The following is a 13,088-nucleotide window of genomic DNA, read 5'->3' as shown; positions in this document are numbered from 1 at the left end:
AGACTGAAAAAATCAGGAGGAAGAGAATCCAACAACAACAAAAATCCAACAACAACAGAAATACAACAACAACAAAAACCAACAAAAAAAAACCCATAGTGAATAGTGAAGATAAGGAGGAACCAATAAACAGAGCCAGTATAAATTCAAGCATTACAGAGATTACTGAAGTTGATGTGAGAGAGAAGTTCTCCAGATGTTTGCATTGAAGGCAGTGCAGATGTTTTGGATGGATTTAGATGGATTTTCTGCTCCTTCAGGAGAAGCAATCCAGCATTTCCCAGGAGTGCAGCTCCACGAGCAAAGCTCCCAGCTCAGGATGCCAACATCCCTGTCTGCCCTCCCCACACATCTCATCTCACCACCTGCAGAATTTCCAACCATTCCCTGACTCATCAAAGCCCCTGTCAAGCCTCATAACTCTCACTGGAAGCAAACTGCTTCTTCAGTTCTCATGCAGCCTTTATTGCACCAACTGGGTGCTTGGTTTTTGTTTTTTTGGTTTTTTTTTTTCTTTTCTTTAATGACCTGAATTTGGAGGCACAGAAAGTCTTGCTCTGGTAGCAGACTTTATTTTGCTAATACATTTTATAGGTAAGGTGTGATTAACAGCTGGAACAGTTCTACATAAAACTGCTAAAAATTTGCAAACTAATATTAGTATTATAACCACAATATTCAGGGCAAAATTGCTTTGAGGAATTATTTTAGTTAATTGCCTCACAAAATGCCTTGGGCTTTTTTAAGGTTCTTATACTGTAAAAGAAAAATAAAAAGACTTATGCATCTAAATGTTTTTCTCTATTAAAATCATAAAGAGGTATGTTGGTTTTATTAGTAGAATCACAGAATGGGTTGGAAGGAACTTTAAAATTTATCCCATCCCATCCCCTTCCACTGTCCCAGACTCTCCAAGCCCTGTCCAACCTGGCCTTGGGCACTGCCAGGAACTTTATATTCATTCCTAGATAACTTTCCTGGTATTTCTAACCCAGCTCAGCACTATTTTTTTTTTACCTTTACCCCATAAGAATTCTATATAATAATAAAAAATACATTATTAAGCTGGAGTAGGATCTACTTTGAGCTTTTATTTAACCTTCTGCGTTTCTGCTGCTTCTCCATTGCACAAATTTAAGAGTAACTTTGAAAGCTTAGTTTCAAAGTTGTTAGTCCCATAATTCTACATCACAGCATGACAGAAATCACACAAAGATCAGAAGAAAAACTCAAAAGAACTGATCAGAAGGACCAGAGGTTCCCAACCTGGCAGCATTTTACATTACAAGACAGGACATTAATAATATGTCACAGGTGGAGTGGAGGTGGAGAATTCAGGCTGGAGTTAATAACATCATTTCCACACCAGATCAGGCAACCTCAGCCACCTTCACTGCACTTGTGCAGCCAGAGCTGGTCAAGGATTTGAGCTCTTACAAACAGCGAAACTCCATGCAAACACTGCTCTTTCCTCCTCTGCATGGGAAATCACACCTGAAAGGGTGAAGGAATTCTTATGGATAACCAGGATATTGTGAAAATACCAAGTTATATCAAATATTTCCCCTTCTCTTTTCTCTCACAGCCAACACACTTTCTAATAAAGGCCTTTGCATCTAAAGATATATTTCCTTGACCTACAGGTTATTAGAATAATACAATCTGCCCTGTCCTCCATCTTTCAAGGGATCTAGAGAAGGTCTGAAAACCTTTTGGAACATCATTGTTGTAAAAGAGGCCACAAAGGGGCACATTCCACATATGGAAACTGATTCCACTACACGTGGGGATGTAACGGAGAGGAAGACTTTAAGAGCTGTGTTTAGTTTTGTCACTCTTGTACAGAATATAGACAAGGTGTTCTATATATTCTTGCAGAGTGCCAGCTCTCTTCAGGGATCACTCCTCAGTAAGGCAACCACACAGCTCAGCTCCTGTCTGAGCCCTGCCAAAAAACATCATCCCAATCCTCCTTTGGCTGTGCTGCAGCCCTCCCACCTGGGGGACAGGAACAACACTGACCAATTCACTACATAAATGCCGTATCACCAAATTATTACATCCAAATCTCAAAATCACATCAAACTCACCTCATGGCTAACTTGTGCATTGCTGCTTTTAGCCTAATGATTAAAGCCTGCAGGGTCAGAATGGGAAATATTTTGTCTCCTTTCTCTGCAGAAAATGTGGAGTTTTAACTCCTACTAATTTCCAGATATTTATATTGCATTTATAAAAAGGAAAAGACCAACCAACCAAAAAAAGCAAACCCATGAAGTAAGTGCCTGGGCTTCAACAGACCACAGTCAAATTTCAAACTCTATGAACCTCAGCACGATTTCTACCTACCTTAATTCAAAATGATTTTATTGGGTCAGTGGAATTCCAGTCATTTACATCAAGTGTAAAATGCTGGGGGACAAAACTGGGGAAGAGCTGTACAGACCTTCAGGCCAGGACTTTGATGATCCTTGTGGGTCCCTTCCAGCTCAGGATATTCTAAGCAGACACAGCAAGCCAAACATGTTACACAGCCTCACTGCTCTTTGACAAGGAAGAGTTGAAATGAAGTTATTTTATCATTCTTACTCTTTACTGGAGTAAAATATGGATGGATCACGTTAGAAATTGTTGGACTAAAAAAAACCCTAAATTTGAATAATCCCTTTCCATTTCCTTTAGTCTAACATGGCACATAGAGGATCAACACAACGTGGAATGATGAATATAAAAAGTGGGGCAGATGTAAAAAAGTTCTTCAATGAAAATAAACAAGAGCTGTTGTTTTGCTGAGCAACTCCAGCAGTCATGGTGGCTTCTCCTGTTATCTGATGCCATAGCAACAATAATCCGTTTTCAAGCTCCTAGTTAAGGTAATATATTATCATGACAGCTGTGTTAGACTGCCTCTCCTTTGCTCTTGACTTTACACAACAATGTTAAGATGTTTTTTAACCAAGTTTTCAAGTTGAAAATAACATAGTGTCAAAATATTTTCTCTGAACCAATCAGCACTATTGAAAAACATCACTGAGCTTTGCATTTCCATGACAACTTGTCTCAAATGTTACAAAGCTGCACCAAATTTCCTTACAAAGAAGGGTTCTTGCAAGAAAAATTGATTCACGTAACCTACTACACCTTAAAAACCTACATATGTTTTGTATGTTCATGACAAAACTGTATTGGCAATGTTTAGGTTTTCCAGATTTACGTTTCTGGTGGGAACTTTTCATAAATGGCAGGGGTAACCTCTCTGTTTTAATACAATGTAGATTCAGGTGTGAATTGTTGATTACAAGGTAGATGCAAGAATTACAAACACACGAATGTGAAAATTGAGAAATTATTTCCACCAAACAGAGCAGGGGCAATTTTGGCTTGAACTGACAGTTATACAATTAAAATGGGAAAAAAACCAAAAAAACAAAAAACAAACAAACCAAAACAAACCTTCTATAATTTTCCTGTATTTCCCCCTGGAGCTGAGAAACTCAAAATCCTTGCTTCTTCTAAAGATAGCTCATCTTGTGATCCCAATGATTTCTGTTTAAGGAAAATAATCCCTTTAATACACTGGCAGAGATGTCTTATCAAACACAGTCTGCTATGGGATTAACAATTTACTATCAAATCTAAAATCACTCAGATTAGTGATACAGTATGATTAGCGTGGAATAAACATCACAAAGCATTATAAACCTACAAGTAAATTTCATTTGTAGTGGATTTGCAGATAACCAATTACAATTTACAATCCATTTACAATGGATTTCGGTGTACTTTAAGGAGGTCTTTTATTAACAGTTGGATAGGGGGAAAAATATTGGCGTTCCAGTACTATTTCACCTACCCCATTATTGCAAACTCATAAAGCACAGGGTAAAATGATAATGAAAATGCTTAAATTAGGTATCCTTGCACAATTAAATCGAACTTCTAATAGAGCAGTACTACCCCTTTCCAATAACTCTGCTCTCTGCATGGGCAGGGACTGTGGGGAGTGCAAAAAGAATTAGAAAAACCTGCACAAAATGAAACGGAAAATCAAGGACTTAGGATAATTATTTACTTTTATATGGTTATAGAATATCCTTCTAATTCATATTTCCATGGATGTGACTTCCTTTTTGATTAAAAAAAAAGAATTTTAATGGCATTGACAAATGTGTTCAAAGTCAGATGCAGTCTCAGTTTTAACTGGTTGACATAACCCAAGCTGGGACTTTATTACATTGTGGAGATCAAATCAAAAATAGGTGTCAAAAAGTTGTTACATACTTGATTTTTTATTAATAGACTTTATTATATCTGTAATTTTTGTCCACTATAAACATTAAAGAAGAGTATTTTTCATGACTAAAATAGAATGAGAAAACCCTGAATTTGTGAGCTTTATCCAGAGGTTCATTTCATGAGTGGAATTGCTTTGAGTAAAGCAATCAGTCTTTCAGAGAGTGCCTCTAGAAAGTGATGGTTGCATTTCACTCTGGCTAGGGAGGAAACTCTGGGAAACATTGCTGAAAACCCTGTTAATGATCCCAAATGATTTCTGTGTAAATCATTAAACGAAGAGAGATTCCCAAACCCTCACATTTTCAAGTGATTTGTCTGCCTGGCTGACAAGCTCCAGTGAAAGACAATTCTATGGCACAGAACATGATTCCACGGAGCCTGCTGTGATCAATCTAAATAAAGGATGGAATGTAAAATGCTTCTCTGCATTGATTTCACTACATCTGGCAGTAATCATTCCAGCCTCCTTGATTGACTCCTAAAATTGCAGCCCACATTTTTCAGAGCGACACATCCCCACCACCACACCAGTTCTGGCACAAAGAACTCATTATTAAGCGTCTTTCTAAAAGTGACGTTAAACCCTCGTAAAAAATGACCAGACAAGACACATTCTGGTTCTGTCTGGGTGATGGAAAATAGCAACAACCCCCCCGGAGAATGAGGAATTCTGAGGAAATGGCATTGTTTTCAAAGGATAAAAGGAAGAATGTGCTATTCTACCTTGGCTTGACATTAATTTGACTGCTGAACTGGCCTCTCTGACAGATGAGCGCCAGCTACTCACTCTGGGCAAAACTCTTGTATGATTATTAAGAAATTCTATTAATTTCCTTCTATTTAAGATGTTTAGTCCACAATCAGTGGACTATTTAACAAGTAATTATTTAACAATTATTTAACAAGTAATTAACACCAAAGCAGTGAGTTATCTCACCATAACGAGATGTACTCCACAGATGGAAGAAACAGGTAAAAGAAACTCCAGCCCACTTTTCCACACAACAGCAGCATCCCAGAACAGTGAAATTCATTACACCCAAACCTGAACATTGCAGTGCCAACAATTTGAAAGTTTTGCCTTTTTTCCTGACTTTTCCCAAGCGCAATGAGCATGGCTTTTCATTGCTGAAGTGCTAAATAAACCATGTCCACTCCTGCACACAGGAAATCAGCCAAGAATCAACAACCACCTGTCAGGAGGATTTCCTGTGTCACTCCCATTGTATGATACAGTTTCCATTTTGGGTTTTGAAGGGATAGCCAATAGGTTAAAAATAAAATGTTTTAAGCAATCACAATAGCTTGGGATTTAAGAAAAAAAAAACAAACACAATATAAAAAGCTTTTAATAAAAAGCTTTTCATTCCAAAAGTATATAGCAATTTAAAAAACCCAAAAATGAATTTCCTGATACCTCCCAACAGACGAGATTCTTTTGGGGTATTTTTACATTTTTTTGAGAATTAATCTGAAGTTTTCCCAGCGTGCTTCAATCCTTTAATTTGGTTTAGCAGGTAAATGATTTCAACAACAAAAATGTCATCCTCCTAAACCTCCTATGGCAACATGGCACCTACTCTGCACCTGTGCTGCCAGGAACAAATGTGTTGTTGGGTTTATTGATGTTACCTGAAGCAATTTGTTGGCCTCACTGCCTCCAGCAAGTGGGCATGCCAAATCCACAAGAGTAATAATTATTTTAATGTATTCTCTTGTTTGGATCTCCATTTCAGTAACTGCCTCCCCTCAAAATCAAATAGAATAATTTAACTCCATTACTAGCTGAATATTACAAAAAGAAATAAAATTAATTAAAAGAAGGCAAATTCCTGCAGCTCTTTCTCAATCTTTTCAGCAAGATGCAGAAGCAAACAACAAACTTTATTCAGCCTCTTTTAAAAGCAGATCATTAAACTATTCCATTCCTCAAATTACTTAGCCCCATCTGTACCCTTGCCAAGGCACTAAGACAAATTAAAGAGGGAGGTGCACATTTTCTAGGAGGCACTTTAATATATTCTCATGTTTGCCCTGCATAAGACTTTTACTATCTTCTCACAATTACTCTTTGAGAGAGAGCAGGAGCAGAAGGAAGGGCTGGGTTTTGGTTTTTTTCTGTTTTTTTTCCTCCCACAAACAACACTGCAAACTTTTTCCATCTCTTTGGCCAGACAGTCTGGTCTCTACCCACCACTAGCTAGGATTATGTTTCTAATATAATAATTAATCACCAGATTTACAACCACACATGTAAAATACAAAACCAGATGCCCCTTAAAGATTTTATCCAGGGCTGCACTGGCTGCTGCCTGCTGTCCAGGTTTTTGCTCAATGCCATCACCTCAGAGCTGCCTCTGAAACTTTTGGAGCACAGATGGAATTCTGCAGAGACCTGGAAGCACACATGGAATAAGCTGAAATGAGCTTAATGCAGAAACAAATGTTTGGCAGTGCAAGATAATGACTGTGTAGCTTTTTGTGCGAATTAAGCACTTCTCAGGGTTGATTAGGGCTGCGTTTGTGGAGAATTCATAAAGACATTCATGAATAAAAATCACTTGCTGGACTTTGGTCTAGGCTAATCACTGTCTCTCTGGAGAAACAGCAGCAGAGGCAGGAAAACTTCTGCAATATCATATGTTAAGCATCTTCAACATTTTAAACTCAAAATAATCTTAATCCCACATGCAGAATCAGATCCAGGCTAAAGCCACTCTTTTTCTGCCTTTCTCAGGCCTTCAAATACAGCCAAGCAATTGAGAGAAAACAGCTTAAATTAGAATAATTTTTATAGGTGAGTTATAAATCCCTGAAACCAGGAGTTTATAATCACCACACCCACACAACTGTGACACAGCTCCACGAAGATAAATCAGTCCTGTAAATCATATTGTATAAATCAGAAATTTGGAATGTAGATCTCAGCACTTCTTCATAAATCAGCAAAGCTGATCAACAGTAGGAACAATATTTTGGCAGTAAATCACATTTGACAAAGATAATCCCCTGTGTTAATTTGCTTAAATTTTTTTTAAGGTTGCATTTTGGGAGTTCTCCCTGTGAGCCTCCCAAACCAGATCCAAGATCCCAGAGAGAGATCCCAGGAGAGAGCTCTGCCTGCCCAGGGAGGGGTGCAGGGATGGTTTTGTTACTGATATTGATGCCACAGTTCATATCCAAAACAAACACCTGAAAACTGGGTTAAAACCTCAGAGCCTGCACATTCTGCTCTGCTCCAAAATCCAGAGCTCTGCTGAACAGACAGGTGTGACACCAGACATGGATATATAAAGTAATGAATGCAATGGGAAAAACCAACGAGGTGAAAGACAGAAGCTTTCTGTTCCTGGGTTTGTCTCACTAGGTACCACCCAGCCCAGTGTAACCTCATCTCTTCATTAAAAATTACAATTTTCAAGTACATGTCAAAATTTAGCTTTAAAATGAAGGAAATTGAATGAATGCAAGAAGAATACTGGCTTATTTTCTGGTTTTCCTGTGTAAATTTGCCAATGGTTTTCTTTAAAACAAACAAATGGGAAAAAAAATCCCTGAGAAATTGAATTTCTGACTTGTAAATCCTCTCCTAGTACAGTGAGAATGGCACTTTCTAGATAACACTTCTTCCTAGTACACACATTTAATGTGCTGTGTTTCTGAGTGAAAGCTGTTTATCTCTTCAGTGCAATCAGCAAAGAAACACATGCACATGTTCATTTAGAGCAGTTTAATAATGTTCTGTGTTTACTGAACTCAGGAAGGGTCATCTGGGTTCAAGCTTAACTCCTCTTGCCTCCAGCCTTGAAAAATGAGGGGAAAGCTATTTGTTTTCTCTTACTAAATGTTCAAGAAATTATTACTGAAGGATACCTTTCAGCCTCAATAAACAGAAAATGCAGAATGAAATAGTTTCTTTCCTCAGTGGAATTATTTATTGCCTCTGACACAAACCAGGGCCATCAGAGTGGGGTTACCTGCGCTCACCTTCCCAAACTACACTTACAGCAACAGTCTCTATGGATGTGAAATTGAGATTTCTCCTGAGGAAATATGTCACTTCCAAAAGTCCTGATGCCACCAGAGGAATGATGCACCAGAATAAATATTTTCCATTTTTAACACGGCTGTTCCTCCAGTGTAAAGGGCTGAGGGGATAAAGGAGAAAAGCCACAAACTCAGCTCCTCTCCATCCACCTGCACCTCTGGTGGCTAAACAGAGAAAAGAGAATTATGGCATTAAAATACCCCTGCAGCCCTCCCAGGAAATGAGGAATTTGGACAGGGTGTTGCAGCTCTCTGCCCCAAACCACTGTAGGTTCATGCTTTAGAGGCAAGAGAAAAAAATTTTCTGTAGGATCATGCACCACAAATTACAGGACTGATTTAACCAGCAAATTAATGCACAAAATAGATAAAGATAAATTAAGTAGAATATAATGTAGAGTCCTTGTGTAATTACAATTTCAGATAGCAAGAACTGATATGAAGTCCCTAGTTACACAGTATTTTCATATTGGATTTTTCAATAGTGAGTTAGTAGGTTCTGTTAAAAAAACAGAAAAAGTCATTTTGGCTTTTCTCCTGGTAATATTCAGAAATGTGAATGAGATTCTAGTATTTGGGATGTGCTTGTACCAACACTTACACAATGTGAATTATGTTTAAATGATTCCACCTTCATAAATGACTGAAAAAGGGAGTCATAAGTGGAATGCTCACCATGCTTTACTGAAGTAATTGAAGTTTGCCATCCCAATAATTAACTTCAATCACAAAGTTTGTGTTCTGACAATTCATTGTAAAGAAATATTTTTTTTTCACTCTGCTGGAATGTCTTCCATGTGCACACTACTTCATGGAGATAGAGAGATGTGGAAAAGAAGCAAACCCTGTAGCCAACAAAATCTTAATAGGTCAGGTTAATACAAATTTTATGGTAAGTTATGTTCATATCTTTAAAAAACCTCAAGTTATTTTGAAATGTTATTAAAATCTCTGCCCAAAAATACACTTTAAAGATTCACAGAGTCTGACCAACAGCAAAAAAAGTATTGCTGAGAATAACCTTTAGTTACAAAGGGAATTCAAACTGTGCAAAAGAAACCAAGTCTTTAATAGTTATTAATAATTATGCACAGACTTGTGAATGATTTTAATGGCATGATTTAATGCAAACTATTTCTGCCACATAGGTGTTTCCAAATATTTTATCCAGGATTCTTGGCCAGTCTCTTGTAACTGAAAAGGTTATAAAACTGCTTCTGAAGTACAACTGGAAACTGTTAAATGTAACTGTGAACAGCTCAGATATTTCCTTTTCAAGCTCATTTCTCTACCAAAGATGGGATTGCTGCAGTGTCTGGTACCTTTTATACCCCAGGGAGGAATTTTTCAACACAGCATCAAAGTGAACCAAAGTTTCCATGTGTGTGAAGGACAGAGGATAATAAAAATATAAACCCTGTGTCATCAAGGTGTTAACTTTACTTGAACTCACTTTAAAAAAAAAAAAAATGTTGAGTTATTCCTTCAGTGAATTGAAGAAATTAAATACAATTTATGGAGGAAAGCAAAACAAAGCATAGAGCAACCAGAGTTTTCTGGGAATCAGATATTCACCTTCCCCCATCCCTCTACAGCTTTGCTGTGCAGGATACATAAAGCTCCTGAAATATAATCCACATAAACAGATAAGAATTGGCAAGTTCCATTCTGAAAGTTCAATACTAAATTATAAATAAAACTCTGAAGCAGATGCAATTCATCTTCTCTGAATGTAAAGTGGGATAGATAAACATTGGTAAATGTTATGTATTTCAAAACACACAAAATTTAATCAAATTAAAGCTCTGTTTCACATTCTTTGGCTTTTATTCCAAGGAAATGTTCCTATTCTAACTAGCTGTATATTTATTTTAATATACAACACTGCAAAATATCATCTTACTTCTGTTATTTGCCTGAAGGAAATTCATTTCAAATATGAAACTTTTACACAATATTTACTGTTCAAGTATTGCAGCTTTTATTAAATGGGGCCAGACAGGATGCCAAGGGATTTAAAGAGAGAATTAATAACAACCATTGCTAATTTAAGCTTATGCACTACTTTATTGCAAAAGCAAGAATGAGGATAGGAAACCAGGGATAATCCAATTGATACTAAACATTTTGAACCTATTAAATGTATTTAAACAAAACACTTTTTAAAAGGGTACATTGCTAAAGTAACATACATAATCCATCAGAAACAGCAGAGAAAATTTATCTTTTCTTTTTAATTTGTGTACATTTGCAATAACAGTGAACGAATCTACCTTCCTCAGCTTCACATGATTACACAGATTTATTGAGGACAAATGAAAGGACAACTGTAATTCACAGAAGCTGCAAACCCCGATTTCAATTAACAAATCTCACAGAGTAAGGACAATGACACACCAGCAGGGCCATGGGGCAATTCAGGCTGAAAGGGACTGAGGAAATCCAGTCCAGTCCAGGACTGTAATACAGAAATCCAGAATTTCTGAACTAACATACAATTCATTTCTACAATTGTAGGGTAAGAAACTAGTTTGGTTTAATTTCCCTATTTAATGCAGTCATTGCCATTACAAGTCTAACTTTAATTCAACATGTACATTCTGAATCCAATACAGACTCTGTTGACTTTCTACAATGACATGTTATTCTTGTAGGATTATCTGTAATATTCATCAATGTAGTGTCTGACTGGTTTACAAATAATTAGTTAATTCATCTTCAGATCACTCCTCAGAATTGCCTATCATAACATCCTCAAATATCTTAGACAAAACCCCTTAAAAGTGGTGATTCCTAACTCACTATGGAAGCTAAGAATACAGTAATTAAAATTTTCCCCTTTTTATTTTTTATTCTTTACAAGGCTTTTCTTGTGATGAAAACATGGTTAAATTCCTTCAAGAACTTAAGCCCAGCCCTCTACAGCAGAGCCACTGCCATCAAAGGTCTTCAGTGTGAATTCTTGAAGATGGAAATCTATCAGAGAGTGTCAAGGAATCTTCACAGCAAATGGAGCTACAGCTCCTTTAAAGCAGCACATATGCACTGCTTAATTAGTATTAATACTAATTGTGCATCTGTTCTCTGCTATTTATAATAGCAAATATATAGCAGAATATAAGGCAAAAATACACTAAAGAAATGCAAATAACCTTGCATTAAATAATGTCAAGACTGTACAAAGCTGAAGAGACCATGGAGGTAATTTTGTGTTAAAATTCTTTATGGAAAAGATAAATTTTATGTATTGAAACCCAGAACTGTGAGTTTTATGAGAAAGCTGTATAAAACTAACTACAATAGATGATAATGAACTATATTAATTGTTAATTGTTCAGATAACCATTAGCTGGAATTATGTTTGAAGCATTAATGAAGGCATAAAAGGAAGCCCAAGCTAAGACACCTATGCTTAGAAGGTTTAGCAAGAGCTGCTCTGAGCTTATTTTGCCAAAATCTGAAAAACTACATCCTGTTGTAGTCTTGCACAAAATCTGTAATTTAAGGCCTCCTCTAAATCTCAATTCCTACACTGGTTCAAAGTTTTTATTTTGTGAAAAGCAGGTGGGTCCCACCTTGTGTAAAACACCCTGTCCTTCCCATTTATGTTTAAAATACTTTGAAAAATCACGAGCTCTCCAATGAAAATTGGGGGATATCCAGTCAAAAGAACAACTTATTTTCTAAATTTGAGTTGCTACTGTTCTTCAAAGCTTCTCCAAATCCTTTGGTGCTCACTGTGGTTTCTGTCACTGTTTTCCCTATCCTGTCCCACAGACCCACAGCAAAACCACATAATTTTTATGACCCCATTCCCTCACCATTTACAGGGCCCCACTGACTTTTCTACCATGGCAATAAATACAAACTTATCTTCACTACAAGTCTTTCAGAATAGGAATAATTCTCTAACAGTAAAAAGCCCACTAAAATGGGGAATATTAAGGAGGATAAAATTATCCTCACCTTGCTGCTCCATGGAGAGGCCAAGTTACAGCAGAAATATCACTTTTTACACAGAGGGATCACTGACCTTTCAAAGATCTGCACACTCTCTCATTTTTCCTTACTCTTGATTAAATGGCAGGAAGGCAATTTAATAAGAACAAAAAAAAAAAGTCATATTAATGCATGAAAGCTCATAAAAATGCAGTGAAAGCAGGTAAAACCCTGCTATAATGTAGAGAGAAAAGTCAGAATCAAACCAAACAAATAAATACCCAGTACCAAACAGACAAGTTTGTACCCAGCAACTGCAGAATTGCAGTTCCAAATACTGCAGAAAATTTAAAAAGTAAAAATATAAAAAGCCAGGCAACATTGTGATCACCATCACAGGGTCTGCAGGGTCCCTTTTTGCAGAGCCTTTTGTGATTCTCAGACCAAGAATTTCCCCGTGTGTATATTTAGTTCCCCATGCTAAGAAATTCTGCAGATATTCCCATACCCAAAGACACCATCACTGAAATGACCAACAGCAATTATAAACCTTTTCTCTCACATTGTCCGCATTCCACAGCCTCACTTTGGGTTTGTGACTTTTTTTTTCCCTGATAAGACTGCAAAAAATTCAGTTAAAACTGATCTGTTCTTCCAGCATCCCCATCCCAAAGTGTCTGCTTCTGGTTTCTCAAGAAAAAATTCAAAACTTCAGGATGATCAACCATTTTCCATTAAAAATTTCATTTTGTTCAGTGTTTGCTTTCCTTCCAAAAGTTTCAGTGACAAATTTTAAGCAAGCTAAA

This window comes from Taeniopygia guttata, chromosome 4A, assembly GCF_048771995.1.
Source record: "Taeniopygia guttata chromosome 4A, bTaeGut7.mat, whole genome shotgun sequence".
Lineage (NCBI taxonomy): Eukaryota > Metazoa > Chordata > Aves > Passeriformes > Estrildidae > Taeniopygia > Taeniopygia guttata.
Note: the sequence above shows the minus strand (reverse complement) of the source record.